Genomic DNA, 25,390 nt, shown 5'->3' on the forward strand with positions numbered 1-25,390 from the left:
CTTCATACAGTCACATCGCGCAATACCAATTTTGGTGTATATCAACCTAGCGAAACGGCCGCGAGTGCGTCATGAGCGTGGCATGTAAATCATGTCGTGCATGACACGCGTGTCATGATTTTCATGTTACCACCTCTAATTTACGTTCTTCATACAGTCGCGTCGCGCTATGCCAATTTTCGTGTATATCAAGCCAGCGAAACGGCCGCGAATGCACCATGAGCGTGGCATGTAAATCATGTCGTGCATGACACGCGTGTCATGATTTTCATGTTACCACCTCTCATTTACGTTCATCATACAGTCGTGTCGCGCAATACCAGTTTTGGTTTATATCAAGCCAGCGAAACGGCCGCGAATGCACCATGAGCGTGGCATGTAAATCATGACATACATGACATGCACGTCATGGTTTTCATGTTACCACCTGTTATTCATGTTCTTCATACAGTCACATCGCGCAATACCAATTTTGGTGCATATCAATCTAGCGAAACGGCAGCGAGCGCTCCTTGAGCGTGCCATGTAAATCATGTCGTACATGACACGCATGTCATGATTTTCATGTTACCACCTCTAATTTACGTTCGTCATACAGTCGCGTCGTGCAATACCAACTTTGGCGTATATCAAGACCGCGAAACGGCCGCGAATGCACCATGAGCATGGCATGTGAATCATGACATACATGACATGCATGTCATGGTTTACATGTTACCACCTGTTATTCATGTTCTTCATACAGTCACATCGCGCAATACCAATTTTGGTGTATATCAACCTAGCGAAACGGCCGCGAGTGCGTCATGAGCGTGGCATGTAAATCATGTCGTGCATGACACGCGTGTCATGATTTTCATGTTACCACCTCTAATTTACGTTCATCATACAGTCGTGTCGCGCAATACCAGTTTTGGTTTATATCAAGCCAGCGAAACGGCCGCGAATGCACCATGAGCCTGGCATGTGAATCATGACATACATGACATGCATGTCATGGTTTACATGTTACCACCTGTTATTCATGTTCTTCATACAGTCACATCGCGCAATACCAATTTTGGTGTATATCAACCTAGCGAAACGGCCGCGAGTGCGTCATGAGCGTGGCATGTAAATCACGTCGTGCATGACACGCGTGTCATGATTTTCATGTTACCACCTCTAATTTACGTTCATCATACAGTCGTGTCGCGCAATACCAGTTTTGGTTTATATCAAGCCAGCGAAACGGCCGCGAATGCACCATGAGCGTGGCATGTAAATCATGACATACATGACATGCACGTCATGGTTTTCATGTTACCACCTGTTATTCATGTTCTTCATACAGTCACATCGCGCAATGCCAATTTTGGTGTATATCAACCTAGCGAAACGGCCGCGAGTGCGTCATGAGCGTGGCATGTAAATCATGACGTGCAAAACACGCGTGTCACGATTTTCATGTTACCACCTCTAATTTACGTTCTTCATACAGTCGCGTCGCGCAATGCCAATTCTCGTGTATATCAAGCCAGCGAAACGGCCGCGAATGCACCATGAGCGTGGCATGTAAATCATGACATGCATGTCATGGTTTTCATGTTACCACCTGTTATTCATGTTCTTGATACAGTCACATCGCGCAATACCAATTTTGGTGCATATCAATCTAGCGAAACGGCAGCGAGCGCACCTTGAGCGTGCCATGTAAATCATGTCGTACATGACACGCATGTCATGATTTTCATGTTACCACCTCTAATTTACGTTCGTCATACAGTCGCGTCGTGCAATACCAACTTTGGCGTATATCAAGACCGCGAAACGGCCGCGAATGCACCATGAGCCTGGCATGTGAATCATGACATACATGACATGCATGTCATGGTTTTCATGTTACCACCTGTTATTCATGTTCTTCATACAGTCACATCGCGCAATACCAATTTTGGTGTATATCAACCTAGCGAAACGGCCGCGAGTGCGTCATGAGCGTGGCATGTAAATCATGCCGTGCATGACACGCGTGTCATGATTTTCATGTTACCACCTCTAATTTACGTTCTTCATACAGTCGCGTCGCGCAATGCCAATTTTCGTGCATATCAAGCCAGCGAAATGGCCGCGAATGCACCATGAGCGTGGCATGTAAATCATGTCGTGCATGACACGCGTGTCATGATTTTCATGTTACCACCTCTAATTTACGTTCATCATACAGTGGTGTCGCGCAATAGCAGTTTTGGTTTATATCAAGCCAGCGAAACGGCCGCGAATGCACCATGAGCCTGGCATGTGAATCATGACATACATGACATGCACGTCATGGTTTTCATGTTACCACCTGTTATTCATGTTCTTCATACAGTCACATCTCGCAATACCAATTTTGGTGCATATCAATCTAGCGAAACGGCAGCGAGCGCACCTTGAGCGTGCCATGTAAATCATGTCGTACATGACACGCATGTCATGATTTTCATGTTACCACCTCTAATTTACGTTCGTCATACAGTCGCGTCGTGCAATACCAACTTTGGCGTATATCAAGACCGCGAAACGGCCGCGAATGCACCATGAGCCTGGCATGTGAATCATGACATACATGACATGCATGTCATGGTTTACATGTTACCACCTGTTATTCATGTTCTTCATACAGTCACATCGCGCAATACCAATTTTGGTGTATATCAACCTAGCGAAACGGCCGCGAGTGCGTCATGAGCGTGGCATGTAAATCATGCCGTGCATGACACGCGTGTCATGATTTTCATGTTACCACCTCTAATTTACGTTCTTCATACAGTCGCGTCGCGCAATGCCAATTTTCGTGTATATCAAGCCAGCGAAATGGCCGCGAATGCACCATGAGCGTGGCATGTAAATCATGTCGTGCATGACACGCGTGTCATGATTTTCATGTTACCACCTCTAATTTACGTTCATCATACAGTCGTGTCGCGCAATAGCAGTTTTGGTTTATATTGCTACATGTAGGCTGCCGGAATTCATATGGTCGACGCGCGTGTGCGCCCGACGAAGAGGACGAAGGTCGCTAGCTGCTCGAGCTCGGAGCCGGTCTGGTCAGCGCTGCAGCCGCTCTTGCAAATATATCGTGTGAATAACGACTTGTAAAAGCGACTCGTCACTCACGTAACATATTTGGTGGAGGTGGAACGTTCCCCGTCCTCACCACGCAGCTCCGCAGTGGCCGCGTCATTCAGCGTCTCGCCATGGCTTCCAATGACAACCCGACCCCATCTCCATCTGCGGCTCCTACGACAACCTTTGTCGCGGTCCCCACCCCCCGCGACCCCGGGACATTCTCCGCGCAACCTGGCCTCGACGTTGACTACTGGCTTCGCCTGTATGAACGGGTCAGTCAAACTCATCGGTGGGACCCTACCATGATGCTCGCTAATGTTCTCTTCTACTTGGACGGAACCCCGCGCATCTGGTACGAAACACATGAGACCGAGCTCACCAGCTGGGACACATTCAAGGAGAAGCTACGTGACATCTTTGGGAACCCGACCGGTCGCCACGCAGCTGCACGACAAGAGCTCGCTACCCGTGTCCAGTCGCCTACTGAGTCGTATGTCTCCTACATACAAGAAGTGCTTGCTCTTTGCCGGAAAGTGGACGAGGCAATGCCCGAAGCTGACAAAGTGGGTCACGTTTTGAAAGGCATCGCGGACGACGCTTTTCATTTGCTGGTCTACACCAACGTCTCGACTATCGACCGCATCATTCAAGAATGCCGCCGTTTCGAAACGGCCAAAAGCCGTCGTGTGCACCCTCAATTTTCTCGGTTGCCAAACACGGCTGCCACGTCCACCTGCTCCGATTCCGCCGCTACACCGCCCTTTGAGCGGTGTGTAACGCGTATAGTTCGACGGGAACTTGAAGCGGCAAGTCCAGCGTCGTTCCAGCCCTCTCCTTTCGACCATGCCACTATACAACCAACCCCCGCGGTCTCCGTTATTCAGGCGGTCGTACGACAAGAATTCGCCAACCTCGGGTTCCCTGTCGCCTGCCCGGTCTCTCGCCCCTCGTCCCGACCAATGCCCATGAATGCATCTCGAAGTGACCCATTCGTTCCTCCACGATCTCGCAACCCAGCGGAATGGCGAACTCCCGACGACAGACCAATCTGCTTCCGGTGCCACCGCGTTGGTCATGTCTCCCGCTACTGCCGCGCCACTTGGACGCCGCCCTATAGGACCCCACTTTTCTCGCCTTCCCGCCCATATGAAGATCTTCGCCGGTATCCTCCCAGCCGTACGGACCCTACTTGTGACACACCTAACAGCCGCCCTCCTGCTCGTTCACCGTCCCCTCAACGCCGTCGTTCCCCGTCGCCCCAACCACGCCGCCACCCCTCGCCGCCCAACTTTGCATCGTACCCGACGGAAAACTAGATCGTGCAGCTCCTGGAGGTAGTGCTGCATCATCTCCTTCTGAACCAAATCCTCCGTTGACGCTTCCTACGAACAAGAACCTCATCGATGTGCATGTGGACGGTATTTCTTTGACGGCTCTAGTCGATACTGGAGCTCACGTGTCCATAATCAGTGCTCGCCTTTGTCGCCGACTGAAGAAAGTCCTCACGCCTGCTACTACAAAAGCTGTACGCGTCGCCGATGGCGGAACTGTTCCTGTCACTGGAATGTGTACAGCTCGCATAAGCATCGCCGACCGTTACGTTCCTGTCCTATTCACGGTGCTCCATAATTGTCCTCATGACCTCATCCTAGGGATGGACTTCCTATCGACCCATTCTGCCCTGATAGACTGTTCCGCTGGTACTCTTTGCTTGGACCTTCCTCTTCAGCCAGATATTCACCCCGACCTTCCACACAGCCTCTGCACCACGGATTTCATCCGCCTACCGCCTAAAGCCCTAACATTCGCCGAATTCACAACGACTTCATCCGTGTTGGATGGGCACTACGTCGTCACGCCGATTACTGATGTACTCCTGGCACGTGACATCACTGTGCCTCACTGCGTCATTACTGTAGCCGCTAACCGGGTACATCTCCCCGTCATAAATTTCGGCTTCACGAAGCAAGTCCTCCCTCAAGGCATCTTAATCGCCACGTTGCGGTCCTTAGCCGATGACTACGTCACCTCTTTTGCAGCAGACGTATGCTCCAATCTTCCTTGTCGCCCACCCGATGCCACAAGCCTCGACATGGCATTACGCCCCATGATTGCCCCAGACCTCCCCCCAGCGCAATCAGCTGCCCTCATCCGCCTTTTGGCTTCTTACCGCGAGATCTTCGACCTTGACAATCGACCACTCGGCCAAACTTCTCTTGTGCAGCACCGTATCAACACAGGTGATGCTGTTCCCATTCACCGTCGACCGTATCGGGTGTCCGTATCGGAGCGCCAGATTATTCAAGAAGAAGTAAACAAGATGTTAGCTAAAGGCATTATTGAGCCCTCATCAAGCCCTTGGGCGTCACCCGTCGTCCTGGTTAAAAAGAAAGACAACACGTGGCGTTTTTGCATCGATTACCGGCATCTAAATCGAATCACCAAAAAGGACGTGTATCCTTTACCACGTATTGATGACGCCCTCGATTGTCTCCACGGCGCACGCTACTTTTCATCCATCGACCTTCGTTCTGGTTATTGGCAGATTGCCGTAGACGAGAAAGACCAAGAAAAGACCGCCTTCGTCACTCCCGATGGCCTGTACCAATTCAAGGTTATGCCCTTCGGTCTATGCAACGCCCCAGCCACGTTCGAACGCATGATGGACTCTCTGCTACACGGGTTCAAATGGTCAACATGCCTGTGTTACCTAGACGACGTCCTCGTATTTGCACCTACGTTTGAGACCCACCTTGAGCGTCTGTCGGCCATTCTCGACGTCTTCCGCAATGCTGGCCTCCAGTTGAACTCGTCGAAGTGTCACTTCGGCCGCCGACAGATTACCGTGCTGGGCCACCTCGTTGATGCTTCTGGTGTGCGGCCGGACCCTGAGAAAATTCGTGCCGTCACCAGTTTCCCAGTACCCCAATCCGCCAAAGATGTTCGGAGTTTTGTGGGACTCTGTTCATATTTCCGGCGGTTTGTGAAAGACTTTGCAGCAATCGCTCGACCACTTACTGATCTTCTGAAGAAAGACGTCCCATTTTCGTGGGGGTCCACTCAAGCTGCCGCCTTCTCTCACCTCATCACAATTTTGACGACGCCACCTGTATTGGCCCACTTTGACCCATCCGCCCCGACTGAGGTCCGAACTGATGCCAGTGGTCACGGGATCGGAGCCGTCCTCGCCCAACGTCAGCAGGGACACGACCGCGTTATCGCCTACGCTAGTCGCCTCCTTACACCTGCGGAGCGCAACTATTCGATCACCGAACGAGAATGCCTTGCTCTTGTGTGGGCGGTCTCCAAGTTCCGTCCATATTTATATGGCACTCACTTCTCGGTAGTCACCGACCACCACGCGCTCTGCTGGCTTTCATCATTAAGGGATCCCACAGGTCGACTTGGTCGCTGGGCTCTGCGACTGCAAGAGTACACTTTTGCAGTGACGTACAAGTCTGGACGCCTGCATCAGGACGCCGACTGCCTATCTCGCTATCCGGTTGGCGAGTCGCGCACCGTCCCTGACACGGAAGCTTGCGTGTGCACCGTTTCCCAACTGACCCACATAGCCGACGAGCAACGCCGTGATGCATCCTTACGGGCTATCATCGAGTGCCTCGAATCCTCACCTTCGGACCGATCTCATCGCTCGTTCGTACTCCAGAATGGTACACTATACCGCCACAACTTTCATCCAGACGGACCATTTCTGCTGCTTGTTGTACCCAAACACCTCCGCTCGGCTGTACTCCACGAACTTCACGACGTTCCAACTGCCGGTCACCTTGGTGTGTCCCGCACATACGACCGAATCCGCCGTCGCTTCTATTGGCCAGGTCTCGCACGCTCCGTCAGACGATACGTCGCGGCGTGTGAGAAATGCCAACGCCGCAAAACACCGTCGACGCTTCCGGCTGGGTGCCTTCAACCCCTCGACATTTCGTCTGAACCCTTCTTTCGCGTCGGCTTGGACCTACTCGGCCCTTTTCCCCTGTCTTCTGCTGGCAACAGGTGGATAGCTGTGGCCACAGACTACGCCACACGCTACGCCATCACACGAGCTCTTCCAACAAGCTGCGCCACAGATGTCGCCGATTTCCTTCTGCGCGACGTGATCTTGCAACACGGTGCTCCACGCCAGCTGCTCACGGACCGTGGCCGCACATTTCTATCGAGAGTCATAGCGGACATCCTGCGTTCATGTGAAACGCGGCACAAGCTCACTACGTCGTACCATCCGCAAACGAATGGCCTCACGGAGCGTCTGAATCGAACCCTAACCGACATGCTTTCAAAGTATGTCTCCTCAGACCACTCCGACTGGGACCTTGCTCTACCGTACGTGACATTTGCCTACAATTCCTCGCGCCATGACACGGCTGGTTACTCCCCATTTTTCCTGCTGTTCGGCCGCGAACCCACATTGCCCCTCGATACAGCCATTCCGTTGCCAGCAGCTCCGACCACTGAATACGCCCTGGACGCCATCAGCCGGGCCGCTCATGCACGCGAAGCCGCTCGTACTCGCCTTCTGACCTCCCAAGAGAACCAACGCCGTCGGTATGATCAACGACACCGCGACGTACACTTTTCGCCCGGTTCTTTGGTTCTGCTGTGGTCTCCGACCCGGCACGTTGGCCTGTCCGACAAACTGCTCTCTCGGTACACAGGGCCATACCGAGTGCTTCGTGCGGTGACTCCCGTCACCTATGAAATCGCTCCTGCTGCCTCGCCGTCTTCATCCACCCCGCATGCCAGCGACATTGTACACGTCGCACGCCTGAAGCAGTACCACTCGCCCAATGACGTTGACGTCTAGATGCGCCGAGACGGCGCCTTTGCCGCCGGGGGTTATGCTACATGTAGGCTGCCGGAATTCATATGGTCGACGCGCGTGTGCGCCCGACGAAGAGGACGAAGGTCGCTAGCTGCTCGAGCTCGGAGCCGGTCTGGTCAGCGCTGCAGCCGCTCTTGCAAATATATCGTGTGAATAACGACTTGTAAAAGCGACTCGTCACTCACGTAACAATATCAAGCCAGCGAAACGGCCGCGAATACACCATGAGCCTGGCATGTGAATCATGACATACATGACATGCACGTCATGGTTTTCATGTTACCACCTGTTATTCATGTTCTTCATACAGTCACATCGCGCAATACCAATTTTGGTGCATATCAATCTAGCGAAACGGCAGCGAGCGCACCTTGAGCGTGCCATGTAAATCATGTCGTACATGACACGCATGTCATGATTTTCATGTTACCACCTCTAATTTACGTTCGTCATACAGTCGCGTCGTGCAATACCAACTTTGGCGTATATCAAGACCGCGAAACGGCCGCGAATGCACCATGAGCCTGGCATGTGAATCATGACATACATGACATGCATGTCATGGTTTACATGTTACCACCTGTTATTCATGTTCTTCATACAGTCACATCGCGCAATACCAATTTTGGTGTATATCAACCTAGCGAAACGGCCGCGAGTGCGTCATGAGCGTGGCATGTAAATCATGTCGTGCATGACACGCGTGTCATGATTTTCATGTTACCACCTCTAATTTACGTTCTTCATACAGTCGCGTCGCGCTATGCCAATTTTCGTGTATATCAAGCCAGCGAAACGGCCGCGAATGCACCATGAGCGTGGCATGTAAATCATGTCGTGCATGACACGCGTGTCATGATTTTCATGTTACCACCTCTCATTTACGTTCATCATACAGTCGTGTCGCGCAATACCAGTTTTGGTTTATATCAAGCCAGCGAAACGGCCGCGAATGCACCATGAGCGTGGCATGTAAATCATGACATACATGACATGCACGTCATGGTTTTCATGTTACCACCTGTTATTCATGTTCTTCATACAGTCACATCGCGCAATACCAATTTTGGTGCATATCAATCTAGCGAAACGGCAGCGAGCGCTCCTTGAGCGTGCCATGTAAATCATGTCGTACATGACACGCATGTCATGATTTTCATGTTACCACCTCTAATTTACGTTCGTCATACAGTCGCGTCGTGCAATACCAACTTTGGCGTATATCAAGACCGCGAAACGGCCGCGAATGCACCATGAGCATGGCATGTGAATCATGACATACATGACATGCATGTCATGGTTTACATGTTACCACCTGTTATTCATGTTCTTCATACAGTCACATCGCGCAATACCAATTTTGGTGTATATCAACCTAGCGAAACGGCCGCGAGTGCGTCATGAGCGTGGCATGTAAATCATGTCGTGCATGACACGCGTGTCATGATTTTCATGTTACCACCTCTAATTTACGTTCATCATACAGTCGTGTCGCGCAATACCAGTTTTGGTTTATATCAAGCCAGCGAAACGGCCGCGAATGCACCATGAGCCTGGCATGTGAATCATGACATACATGACATGCATGTCATGGTTTACATGTTACCACCTGTTATTCATGTTCTTCATACAGTCACATCGCGCAATACCAATTTTGGTGTATATCAACCTAGCGAAACGGCCGCGAGTGCGTCATGAGCGTGGCATGTAAATCACGTCGTGCATGACACGCGTGTCATGATTTTCATGTTACCACCTCTAATTTACGTTCATCATACAGTCGTGTCGCGCAATACCAGTTTTGGTTTATATCAAGCCAGCGAAACGGCCGCGAATGCACCATGAGCGTGGCATGTAAATCATGACATACATGACATGCACGTCATGGTTTTCATGTTACCACCTGTTATTCATGTTCTTCATACAGTCACATCGCGCAATGCCAATTTTGGTGTATATCAACCTAGCGAAACGGCCGCGAGTGCGTCATGAGCGTGGCATGTAAATCATGACGTGCAAAACACGCGTGTCATGATTTTCATGTTACCACGTGTCACTTATGTTCGTCATGTCGAAATGTGTCGTCATACCAGTTTTCATATATATCCGTTCATTTAAACGGCCGCGAGCGCCCTGAGACCATGTCATGTAAATCATGCCGCACATGACATGCGTGTCATGATTTTCACGTTAGGACCTGTCATTATGTTCGCCATGAACTCTTGTCACGTCCTACCAGTTTTGGTATATGTGAAATTAACGGAATGTCCGCAAGAGCCCCAAGGCCGTGGAATGTAAATCATGCTGTTCATGACATCCATGTCACGATTTTCATGTTATGACCTGTCATTTATGTTCGTAATACGGTCATGTTATTCCATACCAATTTTGGTATACATCCGATTAACGAAACGGCCAGGAGAGCACAAAGTCGTAGGCGGCTAGATAGATAGATAGATAGATAGATAGATAGATAGATAGATAGATAGATAGATAGATAGATAGATAGATAGATAGATAGATAGATAGATAGATAGATAGATAGATAGATAGATAGATAGATAGATAGACAGATACGCTCGAACTCGCAGAAGTTCGCTAAGAAATGCTTCGCATTTAAAAAACATTTTCTTTCACAAGCTATATTAGGCGCGTACACACAAATTATTCGCCATTTTTTTACAAAAAGTAAAATCGCAAAGTACAAGTCGCCCATTATCGGAAGTAATGACTTTTTCCTCACTAATACCGATAGACTGTTTTAAAAATAACAGACACCCCCCAGACCTGCCATTGGCATGACACACACATATGTTATAGTTTGTTTTGTAATTATTCGCCAGCCGTTCAGTTAGTTCTTCGCTGTCAATTTTTGATTCTTGCACCGCTAGAATATCAATGTCATTATCATTCAGTATTCGTTTTAACTGCGCTTGCCATTTTTGAGAAGTTAATCCGCGAATATTAAAGGTGGCTACTTTCAGGGCCACAGCAGAATTCGTTAATGCCGACTGCAGGGGGTCAAAACTCACACCGTTTGAAGGGCCCATCACGTCAGGAAGAAGACTTGCGGCCAACGGACTCTCCACGTCAGGTGGTCTCGTCTTTTCAGGCGAAGACCAAGCGTCTCCTCTAGCAGCACACATTTTCAGAGTTCACTCTGCTACCCGTCCGTTCCAGGCTCTGTCGCGAAGTCTGCAGTCAGCATCCCCGCTAAGGCGGGTCTGCTGGCGGTGCCGTCCTCTTGTCTAGCGGCACCTTGGGTTTGAATTTCATTGGAAGTCGCCTGAAAACCGGCGTTTTCGGGAGTGGTTCTTCTGCGCAGCCTCCGTCTGGTGTGCCGTCTTCCTCGGTTTGTTCACGCGGTCTCTTTACGACCGTCTTTGGGTCGCAATCCATGTCGGTGCTTTCCTGATGGCTTTCTTCTCTGTTAGGTGCGGTGCTCGCGGTGGTACTTGTCTTGTTGGTGTCCGTGTCAGCGTCTGCAATTTCCTTCGCGTCATAGGCGGGTGCGGCCGCGTCGTCGTCTTTACGGCCCACGTTCTTTTCAGAAAGTTCCGTCTGTGGTTCGCTATCAGGTTTCGCTGAGTCTCCACCCCCCGACACGGTCGCCTCCGCGTCAGCCTGGTCCATGAGGTGCTCGTCAACGGCGTCGTTTCGTCCAGACCCTGTCACATTGGCGTAGCTACGCACGCACTGGGTCTCGTCGTGGCCATAGCGACGACAGAGCCCACAGCGTGGTACTCGGCACTCGCGCCTTATGTGTCCGGTGCCGCGGCACCGGAGGCAGAGCGGTGGTCTGCCAGGGACGTGCACGAGTGCGTGGTCCTCCCCGACGCGGAGCTGATGCGGCAGGTCTTCCACAGTGTATCCTGCCTTCAAGCGAAGGGACACCAGACGCGTGTGAGATCCTTTGTCAGCACAGCCTTGCACACGCCATTTCTCCCGTGAAATTTCGCTTACGGTACCGTAAGGCGCCACGGCGCTTCTTACGTCCTCGTCTGGTGTGGTGTGCAAAAGACAGTACAGCTTCATCCTGACGTCTTGATTGCTGGGATCTATCACAACACACCTGTGATCCTTGACGGTGAATGCTGCGGTCGATAATATCTTCTTTTTGGCACTCTCGTCCTTGAAGGTAATCGCCCATACGTGATTCATTTGATAGGCTCCTAGAGCCACCACTTCCGGCATTAACTGCAAACGGTCTAAAGAATCACGGAAATGCTCGACTCGATATGGCCTCGCTTTCACGTCCGCGTGCAAAAAGACAGTGGTGGTTACGGTCAAACCTGTAGGCAACTGGGGCAATATAATCTGGTAGTCCTGTGTCGTCTTCGTATCGTTAAACCTGATGCCGCGACCCGGCTGGACCGCTGAAACCGCCCCTTTCGAGGAGCACAGCATTCCGCGTCCGTTCACTACGGTGGCCGGAAGTGGAATCCCTGAACCACCGACGCCGTGTATTCAGCACTGTGTTCGTGGCATGTTTTATTGCGTAATAATCCATAGCTTTCGTAAAGAAAAAGTAATTGCGTCGGCCGGGAATCGAACCCGGCCACCCGCGTAGCAGGCGAGTATTCTACCACTGAACCACCGACGCCGTGTGTTCTGCACTGTGTTCGTGGCATGTTTTGTTGCGTAATAATCCATAGCTTTCGTAAAGAAAAAGTAATTGCGTCGGCCGGGAATCGAACCCGGCCACCCGCGTAGCAGGCGAGTATTCAACCACTGAACCACCGACGCTTTTTTTTTTATTGCCTGCTTTGACATACACATCGGAACACAAACACAGAGTTCAAACGTAAGAATACATATTACATAAGTGCGTAAAGTGGGCATGAATAAAACGATCAGCCAAACTATGGCTGACATGTGGTGGCTAAAATCGTTTCATATACATGAGTGGCTCGATCCTCGATACCCATTCAGGTACCGGCTCCGAAGATTTGTGTGCTTCCAGGAACCTGCCCACTGATTCACGGAAATACTCCTGTGCCGACCTTGCATCTACATCGACATGACGTGCGGCCATGCAGGCCTTTCATATGCAGTGCAATCCCATGAGCATAACTGCGTCAAATGGGACGCCGTCTTCATTTTCCACAGATAGGAAAGGGATTCCTCGCGGGTCTAGGGGAAAGTCTTTTTTCAGCGTTCTTTGCAGTATGTCCCAAAAGAACACGCCTTCCCAGCATTCTAAAAAGACATGCTCAATGGTCTCAGGCTTTCTACATATAAAGCAGTGCACACCCCAAGGTACATGCATTCCCTTTTCCTTTATCCATGTTTTAACCTCTAGTGTCCCGGTGTGCAACCTGAAGAAAAAGGTCTTGGCTCCTGGAGCAACATACATTCGTTTTACACGCTTCAGAACATCGCTTCCTGGATTGGCACTGTACATGGCGCGATACAGAGGCACAGGAAGAAGTACATCGACGAGGTCCTTGTACAACTTCCTTCGTTTCACTTCCGACAAATATTCACAAGAAAATCGAGCACGCAAGAATTTATAAGCCGCCACAACTTCCTTCAGGAAACCGAAAACCCCTCCTGCAATAAATTCGGTGGATACAACAAAATCAGGCACAAGTTTACTTAGTCTAAGCTGTAGTACAGTACGTAAAAAGGGGTCCTTCACATCACGTAGGAAACAGAACCGGTTCACTACTTGCCTCAGGAATAAATGCGACAGGCTGAGGCCTCCATCACGTACACGTCGGAACAGGTTGGTACGGCTTGTCCTCTCCCAAACCGACCCCCAAACAAAAACAGCCAGAATTCTGTGCAACTTCTGTACGTTAGTGCGAGAGCAGTGCAAAACGCTTAGCACATACCACAATTTCGTAACAAAAAAGATATTGCACACAGTGCTGCGGGCAAACATAGACAATTCTGACCCTTTTGTCTTCTCCGCCCTTGCGCGCATTTCCAAAACTTGGTTCTGCCAGTAGGGTTCACTGTCGCGATAAAACTCTAAAGGGACGCCTAGGTATCTCGTGGGTGTGGAAACCCATTGCATGTTGGCAAACGTGTTGGGTGTCACTGGCCAAGCTCCATGCCAGATTCCGAGGCTCTTGCCCCAGTTAACAGCGCTGCCGCTAGTAGCACAAAAACGCTTCACAATTTCCACGGTATTCGCGACACTGGCGTGGTCCCCGCAAAACACTGCTATGTCATCCGCGTATGCGAGTAGTTTTACCTCAACTTGCTGTATCTTAAAGCCATTTATACAGCTAGCTCTTATTACACTGAGGCACAAGGGCTCGATATATAAAGCGAAAAGTAGCGGTGAGAGGGGGCGACCCTGTCGCACCGACCGCTGCACTTCGATAAGCTCTCCCACGGATTTGTTGATTATTAGCCTCGTTGTGCAGCCCCTGCACGCCATTGCGACTCCCTCCGTGATAACGGATCCCACGTTTATATATTCCAGAATCGCAAACAGTATTTCGTGCGGTACGCGATCGAACGCTTTCTCTAGATCGAGCTGGAGCATTGCGACTTGTTTGCCTAATACGTCACAGCACTCCAGTATGCTTCTCGCCGTGTGAATGTTAGTGAAAATTGACCGGTCTTTTATACCGCACGTCTGGTGCGGCCAAACTATATCCTTAATAACCGCTTGTAGTCTTTTCGCCAAAACTTTCATGTACACCTTGTAGTCGACATTCGCTAAGCTGATAGGGCGATATGCCGTTACCTGCCTTAACGTGTCACGATCGTCTGTTTTTGGGATCAGAACTGTGTGCGTGGACAGGAATGAAGGCGGTAATCGCTTACGTTCATATGCATCTTCTGAAAAACATTAGCTAGTATAGGGGCTACTTCGTACTTGAACGCCTTGTAAAAATCAGCTCCTAGCCCATCGGGCCCAGGAGATTTCCCCGGTTTTAAGTCATCAATAGCCACCGCTATTTCCTCGGCCGTAATCGGGCGCTCTAAAGTCTCTTTTGAACTGTTATCAATCTTTGGCATTGAAGACATGAATTCTGACTTGCAACTTTCCGCGTCAACCGGGCTACAGGCAAAGAACTGTTTGTAGTACATCGTGAACACGTGTTCGATGTCTGTCTGTTCATTCAAGATAACACCGTCTTGTTCTACTTCGTAAATTACGTTCCTGCGGGCCCACTTCCTTTCCTTTGCGAGGGCTCTTTTAGTTGGTGCCTCACCTGTTATCATTGCATCTACTCTAGCTCGGATCAACGCCCCGCGATAGCGTTCGATATCCGTCTGCTCAAGCTTCTGCTTGAGCGCACAGATATCGTCCCTGAACGTCCCAGGAGCTAGGCTTTCTTCATATGTAAGCATTTGCAAGCTTTTCCGCAGGTCTGCCTCGTATTTATTCTTCTCGTGCTTTATAGCGCTGGATCGTTCCAGTGCCTTCTTTTTCGTTTTTTGTTTGAAAGTTTCCCATTGTTCGCCTACTGTTGTGTCTGCTCGGTTCTTAATCTCTTCAAGCGAGGCTAACACTTTTTTCGCAGAAAACCTCATCGTTTAAAATCTTGGCATTGAGCTTCCACAATTCCCATGCGAACTTATTTCTACTTTCCGCTTTGCTTTTAATATCAAACGAGACTAGGCAGTGGTCACTAAATGAAATATACTGCACTCGGTACTCTTGCGCAAGCGTTATCAGTTCGCCCGGAACGTACACTCTGTCAAGCCGGGCGTGGCTGGATGCTTGAAAATGCGTGAAGCGCACATTTCGGCCGCCATCCAAATTCCGCCACGTCCTCGAGCCCATATTCATCAATTATTTTGCGAAGCTCAGCCGTGCTAGCGTCTCCATATGCTGTACCACTCGATTTATCGCGTGCTGCCAGAACACAATTAAAGTCTCCCATAAGCACCAGATTCCCTTCAATATTGCAATAGTTTCTAATACTCTCGAAGAACTGTCTTCTTTCATCGAGTGCATTAGGAGCATAAAGGCATATCACTCGCCAGTCTACTGAACCAAAAACAATGTCGCAGACGACCATGCGTCCTGCCGAGTCTGACCTCACAGCCTTCACTTCAAGGCCTGGGTGTTGGCGCACAAAAAGGACACACCCCGCGGATCTCCCAACGGCGTGACTAACAGCCGCCTAGTACCTTGACGTGAAAGGAAGCACCATACTCTTGGTCTCGACGTCACCTTCAATTTTCGTTTCTTGTACGGCAATGATATCTAAATCTTGTTCCATCGTCAGTCTATACAACTGCAATTGCCTTCTCCTAGCTGCAAGCCCTCTAACATTGATTGTGGCGAAGGGCAAGGGTTTATCAGGCAGTGCCATTGCAATAATATAGTATAATAGAGACCCAGTGTATGGGGCTTACCCTTGACGACAAATTACCGTGGGGCCCGATACTTAGAACGGGGCTTCCTAAGCGCACTGCTATGTAACCGGTGGCGGTGGTGGCGGCGTCGATGGTGTCGACGCCGTCAGCCTCCGGTCTTGTGGGATGGTCGGCCTTGGCCGCAACGTTGCCCGACGCTGGGGGGGGCTGCTTTTGGTGGTGGCTCTCCGGCGCTGATCAGGTCCGTAGAAGAACCCTCTCCCTCGACGCCTTCGTGTGGTCGCTTATTAGTCGCGGCGCCTTCCTTAGAAATGTCCATTGCCTCCTCCGCTTCCTTCTTGCCACCCGCCGCTGACGCTTTGCTCTTCTCATCCCTGACCAGTGCTGCTTCTGAGGCTTCATCTGTAACCGGTAGTGCGCCTTCGCCTTTGAAGTTCGCCGGCCCCGCTCGAACTTTCTCGCCTGAGATTTGTTCAGCCGGTGCACTGTCCGTCGTAGCGCTTTCTGTCTCAGCACTCGCTGCTGCTTCCGAATCGGCTTCATCCATTAGCAGCTCCGAGTTGTCGTCACTCCCCACGGGCCCCGCGACACTGGCGTAGGTACGCACGCATTCTGTCTCGGTGTGGCCAAAGCGACGACACAGCGTGCAGCGCGGCACCTTACAGTCCCGGCGAATGTGCCCGGTGCACTGACAGCGAAGACATAGAGGTGCCCTTCCCGGCACTACCACAAGGGCAAGCTCACCAGCAATCCTTATCTGATGATGGGGTATATCCTCTGGCTTGATTCCTGCCTTCAGGTTCATTGTCACGGTACGTGTCGTTGAGGCCTTGTCAGACACGCCGCTGACCTTCCAGGGTTCCTTGACTATATCCGTCACTCTTCCGTAGTTCAGCAAGGCCGCCCGTACGTCGTCGTCGGGAACGGTAGGCAGGAGCCAGTGCAACTTCAACCGCAGTTCCTTCTTCGACGGGTCAATGAGGACGCAACGCTGGCCCTTCACTTTCACGTCGGCTTTTTCGAGCAGCCTCTTCGCGCCTTCCGCACACTTGAACGTGACTGCCTATACGTGATTCATTTGATACGCCCCCAAGGACGAAACCTCGGGGAGCAATTTCAAATCACTCAGCGTATCCCTGAAGTCTTCTACACGATAGGGCCGGGCCCTCACATCCCCATGCATGGAAACCGTATTCAAAACTAAACTTCCTGATGGCAGACTAGGCAAAACAACGCGATACTCGTTATCCGAGGCAGCAGACACCCTGTTTCCGCGGCCAGAAACGGCCGCTGATACCGCTCCGACAGAGCCCAACCCAAATGCGTCCGCTCGCTATCGCGGCCGGAAGTGGAATCCCTGAACCACCGACGCCGTGTGTTCAGCACTGTGTTCGTGGCATGTTTTATTGCGTAATAATCCATAGCTTTCGTAAAGAAAAAGTAATTGCGTCGGCCGGGAATCGAACCCGGGCCACCCGCGTGGCAAGCGAGTATTCTACCACTGAACCACTTTTTTTTATCTATTGCCTGGCTTGGACATTGTACAGGGCAATCATTGCACACACATAATACAATAAAAAAGAACAAGCATTGCCATGAGTCCCTATAGCCTGATGTTGTCCTCATAAAAATATTTAAGGGTGGCCAGAGGTTCAAACCTTGACAACCATTCTGGCTCGATCTCCTGTATTTTGCTACACTCAATGAATGCAGACATGCTTTGCCTGAAATAAATTACTGCTGGCTTTGCATCCGGGTCGAAGTGGTATCCGGCCCTTCGCGCACGCCATATACAATGGAGACCGGTCAACATCACTACATCAAATGGGACCCCCTCATCATTCGTTACTGCGAGATACCTTATCCCGTGTGGATCCAGTGGAAAATCTTTCTTTATTGTCCTCTGCAAAATGTACCAAAAATGTACCCCTTCCCAACAATGCAAAAAAACATGGTCTATTGTTTCTGGTTTCTTACATATCAAGCAGTGTGACCCCCATGGTGTAAAAAAGCCCCGTTCCTCTGTGAAAGTCTTTACTGATAGTGTTCCTGTGTGTAACTTGAAGAAAAATGTTTTCACCCCTGTAGGTACCTGCGTGTTTCTCACCCGCTTCAGTACATTTTGTCCCGGTCTTCCACTGTATATGGCCCTGTACAATGGTATTGGCAAAACCATATCACATACATCTTTGTACAATTCTTTTCTTCTAACACTTCCTAGATAATCCAACGAAAAGCGAACAGATAAAAAACGTACACTGTCTACCACTTCCATGAGATAGCCACGCAACGTCACGGGCCGGCTATCCGTAGTGACAACAAGTTCTGGTAAGGCACTGCCTAACCTGAGCTGGCATACCGTACGCAAAAACGGATCCCTGACGTCACGGAAAAACAAAAATCTGTTTACTAATCGTCTCACAAATAGGTGCGCCAAACCGAGACCCCCGTCCTTCACGCGCCTGAACAAATCGGTCCGTCTGCACCTTTCCCATTCCGAGGCCCATATAAAAACTGCGAACACTCTGTGCAGCCTTTGCACGTTGATCCTTGAACAATGTAGCACCTGCATTACGCACCGCAGTTTAGTGATAAAAAACATGTTGCACACAGTAGCCCTAGCAAAAACAGACAGGTTCATGCCTTTCCACCTGTCTGCTTTTTCCTTCGTCTCTTTTGTTTGAAGTGACCAATACTCCTCGCTGCCGTTATAACATTCAAGGGGAACACCGAGGTACCTTGTCGGTGTTTCCGTCCAGTGCACATTCGCAAAATGGTCCGGCTTTGAAGGCCACCTTCCGTGCAAAAGCCCAAGAGATTTTTGTAGCGTCACAGGGAGCCGCGTAAACTGGGGGAAATCTCTTCTACCACTGAACCACCGACGCCGACATTCAACTTGCAGAACCGCGCTCCAAAAAATAGGTCGGAATATTGCGCAACGCCTACAGCTGTCGGCTCGCGGAGGTGCAACTCTGCGCGAACAGCGCTCTTTGGTAGAGAAAGAAATTCTATTGCGACGAAAGGTACTGTGTTGTAAAATGGATGGGTGGCAGTACAATAGCGCATTCATCGAGAAAAGCAAGATTTTAAATGCGAAGCATCTCTTAGCGAACCTTTGGCAGTTTGAGCGTTTCTGTCTACGTATCTATTTATCTATCTAGCCGCCTACGTCTGGGCGCTCTCATGATCGCCTCATTAACTTGGTGTCGACCAAAATTGGCATGGGAGGGTAAGAGGATTTCACGAATATGACTGTCGGGTCATGACATGAATAACGTGAAAATCCTGCCGCGTACGTCGTGAAACCCTTTCCTCCAGACACGTGTGGCGCATACGCGTTTACCACGGGCCGCGGTGTACGGGTATGCGCCACAGGTGATTGACAGTTTATATCTACCCAGGAACGGCGACTACAGATAATTTAAATGCGAGAGCCTTAAGAAAAACCGACATCGCCAGCGTTGACCCGACGAATGGAAAGAATGAAAATTAGGATCCCAGCAGGAATCGAACCCAAGCATAGCATTCTGCGTGGCATTCGGGTATTATACCATAGAGCGAAGCCAGGTCTATGAACTGGTTTGGAAAAACAGCCTATGCAAGCGCAATGTCGGTGCAATGTCAGTTGTGGCTATAGTGCCCCCGGCTATCTAATTTTACAAGAAAGCAATAAATACTACAACTGTACTTCTACGATACAGCCGTCATATCAGATAGACGTCAGTGGTTCCAGTGTTGGCTCCGCTTTTATAGCAGTCTAATAAACATTACATTTCTATTCGTATGACTCAGCAAGCTATACTGAAGTTTTGCTCGACCCCGGAGGAATACATTAACGAAAGTTACGTACGATATTCACATGACTGCACCATAAAGTGCACTTAGTTTCGATAATACTGACAAATACTCTAACGTGATGGCTGACGTTACGTCGCACCATAAATTACCCTTTAGACGCCAGTGTTGTCGGCATGCCTGGTATGCCCACGATGTGCACACAGCTACTACACTAACAAAAACACGTCGATCCACCCGGTAACGCTTGGCTCAAACCCATAAAATAGAGCATAGAAGTACTCGCTGACTGCTTCGCATGAAACCGATTCCGACAACGAGTGGGATCTGCCGAATTTTTTTGTTATTTATTATTAAGGCGAAACCTTATACGCCTCACTAAACACGAAATTTACCGTCGGCGACGGCGGCGTCTCGCGTCCTGCGGCGTCGGGGACGAGTGGTGCAAAAGATGATCATCACGTGATGACGTCACAAATCGCAAAAATTTGTGACGTTATCATGTCCTCACAATTCTGGCGTGACGTCATGTGACGTAAGCCCATATATTGACGCGGGAGCGCACTCCTTTGGGCGGCGAGCAAAACCGCAGAGCGCGCCACCTCAAGACAAGAGCATAAAGACGGCGCTTCGCAGTGTCACGTGAAGCTACGGCTCGTGTTCCGTGCTGGCGTCGATTCCCGTTCAGCCGTCTAGTCCCTTCTCCCCTGTGGCATAAGACTACACCTTCATAAGATGACATTGTAGCTTGGTCAAAGGTAGGCTGATCACGGAGGCAGTGCAAAACCAGGTGAGGTGCCTCCGATCTTGGAGGCAGTGCCAAACCACGCTAGTTGCACAAAGCTTTCGGAGGGTGGCGGGGTACGGGGGATCTGCCGAATTTTTTAAAAATATCTTTTCAATTTCATCCTGCCCTAGATGTTAACTTGGTGCGCCACATGTGGCGTCTTTGTATAAAATAATGTAAATATGCCTCTGGGTGATGAAGATACCTGAAAACATTTTTCGATACAACCTGTTTAAAATGTACGAAAATTGGCGAAAGGTCGTTATTGGTCTGAATAATCATATTCGAATTTCTAGCACGTAATCCAAAAAAAAAAGGAGACGTACGAACACAGTCACCAAAAGAGCCGGTGCGAGCCCGCTGAAAAAGAAGTGCAACTGAACAAAGAGTTCGTTCAGGCTAAATTTTAATGCATACCTACACGTTTAGAGAGCTAAAGAAACTAATAAGTATTGATTCTCATCTGAATCTAAACAACGCTTTGCTTAGTTACATTTCCTGTTCAACGGGCTGGCGCCTGCTCTTTAACTATCTCTGTGTGTCCTTGTTTATAAATTCTGCGCTAATGTCAAATAAGTATGGATAACCAATCAATCTGAACTAACGTTGTAGTCATATTCTACCCAGGTTCAGATATCTTACTAGTACTGAACCCCTATAAATTCGTTGTCTGCAATCAGTATAATTATCCATAAAATTAATTGCGGGAATGTGGACGCGCAGGGATAGATGTGGTGCAAGGCTACAAGGCGTGGCACACACTATTGCGAGGCCACTGTCCAGGATGGCCGCAATAACCAGTGCACCTGCTGTATATGTATAACATTAAACATACGTTTCCGGGACATTTGTGTAAAACAGATGATCGCGGTTACACATGGACCCAAGGAGCCCATTTCTTCCTCTTTGACAGAACTATAGCCCGTGCGCCATGCGTTCAACGGTGACCAAAGATCGAGGTAATGCCATGGAGGAAGAGAAAAAAGAAAGCTAGGAGGGAGCATTGCATGATTTAGGTAGACTTAGTAAGCCAACCTACTGTGACCACGCCTCTCTCGCTTACCGGGTCTCCGTGCGCCGTGCCTAGGCCCCCGCAACGGCCACCGCAGACGCAATCAAAGCTAGCCGACCAATACTAGCGCTTGCTTATCTCGTGACAAGGGACCGTTTATCCCTGAATCTTTTTATGAAAGGGCTTGAAGATTGTCACGTTACGCCCCCTTTTATTCTTTTTGGTTCCTGCATGGTTGACGGCAGGCTCGCGAAACGTAAAAATTAAATTTTTTTCGAAGCAATAGTGAAATGGGAGAAAGTCGGAGTGAGTTGAAGGCTAAATCGAACGGGACCGGTGTCGTCTTTTCCTTCGACAGACACCGTGGGCAGTGATTCCACTCCTGCGCCAACTGCGCCAAAGTGCGCCAAATTGTATTTACTGCGCCATCCTGATAATATCGACGAAATTTGCGCCAAACTGCGCCAAAGTCTCGGGTTTGGGGGCGTCTATCAACGGCAATCGCACCGCCGGCGCGTCAGAACATGTGCAGCTCGATCTTGGGGCTGCCGATAAAGTCGCAATCATGGACCAAGAATTATTCCGCTGAATAAATAGCGCTCGCGCGTGCGTTCCGAGTAAGCCACGATGCCATGCACGGTGCCGATGCAGCTTCTGTTCTGCAAGTCGGCTCGACAGCAAAACGCGCTCTCCGCAGAGGCTCGTGAGGCAGCCGACGCCGCCGCCCGCGCGCTCTCTTACCGGGCATTCCCACTCGCCTCCCGCGATCAGGAAGACCTCGAATTTAATCCTGTCTATTCTTTCGGCGAAATTGTGCAGCATTACCAATCTGACCACAGCCTTTATCCACGCCCGTGTAAAGGCTTAAGTAAAGCGGAGGAGCGGCTTTTACTCCGTCTGTACACTATGCTGTGCCCGGCAGCACTGAAACACTTCGACCCCGCCTTTTCGCGCAGTTGCTCGCACTGTGGGGAGAAGTCTTCGGACATCTACCACATGGTGTGGGCCTGCCCCTCCAATCCTGCTATACCCCCTATCCCCAACCCAACCCGGGAGGAGTGGGAGGCGACCCTGCTTGGCTGTTCTGACTTCAGGCCCAAAAGGCCTTGGTCCGACGAGCCCAGGCAGCAGCCGACGCCAATGGGGTCCCGTACTAGGGAGCCCCACCTACTGTTTGTAGGTGCCGTCCCCTTAAGGGGTAGTGCCTGCATACCTCCCTTGTTTTCTTTTTTTCTAATAAATGTTTTTACCACCACCACCACATCTAGGCCTATCGGTAGCGAGAAAGTGCGACGGCGATTCATAGGCGGACGTCGTCTGTTCCAGAAACGCTGCTGATAGCTCGTTTCAAGCGTCGCACGACGTAAGGAAAGCAATGTTCAGTAATAACTACATGAGTGCCGCTAAAATGTCTGTCACTTCTGTTTCCGGACATCGCGGAATGAAATCTGGGATCACTCGCAGTAGTTATATGGGACAATGTCGAATTTTCCTTGCTTCGCGTTTATGGAAGAGCACGCGAACGGTGGAAACGCGTTGACACTTTTCCTCAGATATACTTTATCCATGGATCTTCATCCAGAACAGCTTTTTTGTAATTCCTTCCGCCAGCACGCGTCCGAGTTTGTAATCACTCTGCGGTAAATACCCCCTAAAAGGCCCTGCCCTTTCGAGCTCACGTGCTAGGGTTTCAATTCGAATTTTTTGCTTGCTTTTTTAAAAATGTCATCTCATTAGTAAAATCATATCTCCTGGTCGGAGCAGCCGCAAATGCGCAGCTGTCAGTAGCGGGCCCGTCGCTGATGGCCCACAGTGAAGCGGCTACGCCATGTTACACGTCCGCCCCTCGCTTTCGGGGGTCAATAGCTAACGGCTAAAAAAACCCAGTTTCGCTTAAGAGCGAAGCAATGAATGCCATACGAAAAAATTGTATTGTGAAACGAAGTAAGACTAGCAGCTAACTCTTATGGATCCGATCTCGCGTAACTCAACAAAACACTAGTTTAAGGGAATATGGCCGCTCTAGGAACCGAAGCGTTTTCTTGCTCTGAGTTCTCTAAACGCGAAGTAAGCGTTGAGAGCACAGCAAGTTTACGAGCCGTCTCCTGATGCCTCGAGATAGCGCGCGCGCAAGCGACTGTGCCCTTCGAACGATGCGCTACCCCCCCCCTTCCGCTCCCCTGGCGTCCCTTCATGCTCCTTATGAAAGACGGGCGGGGCGTTTCTTCTCTGTTTGATGAGCAATCGACGGCAGGCCCGCACGCGGGAAGATGTTATCTCATGCGCTGTCCGTGCGGCGGAGACAGACGGCCGGCTAGTTTAATCTCCGCTTCAGCCACGTTCGTCGCTAGCGCTCGCGGGCTTTTACCCGCGGCTAGAATGCGCGTGGTGATGTTATTAATTTGGACTTTATACGGAAAATTACGGCAACGGCGACGGCAAAAATCCGCCGAGAGTGTCCATATTGCGCTCCCCCCCCTCTTAGGTGATTGGGAGGTGGGCGGCCGCCCCCCCTGCCCTCCCTGTGCGCACGCCTATGCTCCTGAGTTGATTTTTTCCATGAGATTTGCAATGAATCGAAATATTTCTAGCCTTCATAAGAGCCTCATAATAATACTCAGGTGCTTGAATGTTAATGCAATATGCTTCTGTATTGCACTCCAGGATGTAAAAGTCGCTGCTCCAAAGTGCTCCCAGATGCAAAATTATCTGCTCCAAAGTGCTCCAATATGAAAATTTTGCTGCTCCAAAGTGCTCCAAAACAGAAATTTTGCTGCTCCAAAAATTGCTCCAAATCAGAAGTCCTCGGTAGCATCACTGCGTGGGCAATGCAGCCTTTCTAAAACCTGGTATCCTTCACCTGGAATCTAATTATGGGCAATATTTCCTTCTAAAAGAGCGTCACGAATCATTTTATTATACGTTAATCAATGATCTGCTGCTCAAATTCATGATAAAGCCGGCAGTGTTATGAATGTTTCGCACATACAAATACATTGTTTCAAGTACATACCACAATCTCGCTTTGTGCTATATGAATAATCTATTGTACGACCATCCATCCATTTCTACAAGGCGGTATCTTGCGTCGCAAAACAGCCTTTTCCGCTAGCAAAGCGAGCTGTCTGTGGATACTTGCACATCCGCGAACCGACTGACCCACATACAGCGGTACCCGTTGCGCAATTTTCCGCACTATATTTGGAGTGCTGTTGAGCAGCCAGAGCGTCGGCGTCGGTGGTTCAGTGGTAGAATACTCGCCTGCCACGCGGGTGGCCCGGGTTCGATTCCCGGCCGACGCAATTTTTGTCATATTTTAAAGAGAGACGACATGAAATAGTATAACATTTCTTTTATAAAGGAACGTCGCAGAAGCTCAGAAGCACACGCGAGGATTAGGTAAAGCAAAAGAACTGTAATCAAAACGCATTTTTTTCATTTCATAAGGTATACCGTTCACCGAAGTGCGGCTCGGGGTCATGCCTGTGTGGTCTCTCACGTTTCGCTCCATTCACATTTAATACATACATAAATGGTGGATTTGCTGTTAAATATTATGCTCGGCAAGAGCAGG

At 49.9% G+C, this 25,390-nt stretch overlaps 3 non-coding genes across 3 annotated transcripts; 1 reads left to right on the forward strand and 2 right to left on the reverse strand.

Annotated features, from left to right (window-relative positions):
- Positions 1-12,466: 12,466 nt before the first annotated feature.
- On the reverse strand, positions 12,467-12,536 carry Trnas-gcu (transfer RNA serine (anticodon GCU)). Its single transcript has one exon. It is a non-coding gene; the product is annotated as a tRNA-Ser (tRNA).
- A 73-nt stretch (positions 12,537-12,609) lies between these two features.
- Positions 12,610-12,679, reverse strand: Trnas-gcu (transfer RNA serine (anticodon GCU)). The gene has a single exon. It is a non-coding gene; the product is annotated as a tRNA-Ser (tRNA).
- Positions 12,680-25,047: 12,368 nt separating this feature from the next.
- Trnag-gcc (transfer RNA glycine (anticodon GCC)) lies at positions 25,048-25,118 on the forward strand. Its single transcript has one exon. It is a non-coding gene; the product is annotated as a tRNA-Gly (tRNA).
- Positions 25,119-25,390: the final 272 nt, after the last annotated feature.

Source organism: Rhipicephalus sanguineus, chromosome 2 (genome assembly GCF_013339695.2).
Source record: "Rhipicephalus sanguineus isolate Rsan-2018 chromosome 2, BIME_Rsan_1.4, whole genome shotgun sequence".
NCBI lineage: Eukaryota > Metazoa > Arthropoda > Arachnida > Ixodida > Ixodidae > Rhipicephalus > Rhipicephalus sanguineus.